Here is a 1,204-nt window from a genome sequence, read left to right on the forward strand (position 1 = left end):
TTTTTTTTTAATTTGCCTCTGCACACAGATGTTGAGCATGTCTTTTAAGGGAACAATCTGGAACAGCCATACAACACATCTATTCACACCCTGTTGGCATAAAGCTAGTTACATGGCCACATTTAACTGCAAGAAAGACTGGGATGTGTTGACTCTAGATGGGAAGTCATGTGTTCATCCGAAATTGTTATTAATATAGAATTAAAAGGGTACACATGTTGGAGAATCAATTAGTAGTCTCTGCTACAACACACATAACTATTCTGTATAGCTCAGATCAGGCCCCAGGTGCTGAAGAAAATTTATATTACCACTTAGCATTAGCTGAATGTCAGAGATTGACCAAATTTAGGAAAGAAGTTTAGACTGTGATTGACATTTAGCACATCATAGACAACACTGTTAATGTATTGCTAAATCATCTCTAGAAATATGACATGGATATTGTCTTTAGGATATCGATAGACTAAAGCATAAGTTTCGTCCATTGGAGTATAATAGATCTCTCCATTCTCCCTCTCAACTTTGGTCTTAAATGAATAGGCCTTTCATAAACAAAGTTTAAGATACTTAAATGTCCCTCTGATGCAGATATATATGCAGGTCAGGCACAGTGGCTCATGCCTATCATCCCAGCACTTTGCGGGGGCCAAGACAGGAGGATTGTTTGAGTCCAGGTGATTGAGACCAGCCTGGGCAACATGGTGAAGCCCCATCTCTACAAAAATTAGCCAGGCGCAGTGGCATGCACCTGAGCCCCCAGCTACTTGGGAGGCTGAGGTGGGAGGATTTGCTCGAGCCAGGGAGGTCAATCCTGCAGTGAGCCGAGGTTGTACCACTGCACTCCAGCCTGGGTGATAGAGCAAGACCCTGTCTCAAAAAAAAAAAGAAAGAAAGAAATATTATAAATGTGATGGAACTGAACTATCTGAGACAAATTTTAGGCACCTGACCTGTCACCAAACTTTAGAGTTATTCATTGGAAGGAGGCATGAAAGATGAATGACAGGTCTTCTGTACAAGTGCTAATCTAATACCAAGTTCTAAAGACCCAGCAACCTATCTTGATGTGGAAGTTTCATATTTCAGTGCTTGCTTTTTCGTATGAGACAGGAATAATAGCTTTATGATGGACAGGTTTTTACCTGGGTTGAATATTTCATAAATCTACAATTACACTTCTTTTTTTTTTTTCAAAATAGGA

This window comes from Sapajus apella, unplaced genomic scaffold, assembly GCF_009761245.1.
Source record: "Sapajus apella isolate SASKATOON/1434 unplaced genomic scaffold, GSC_monkey_1.0 scaffold2, whole genome shotgun sequence".
Classification (NCBI taxonomy): Eukaryota; Metazoa; Chordata; class Mammalia; order Primates; family Cebidae; genus Sapajus; species Sapajus apella.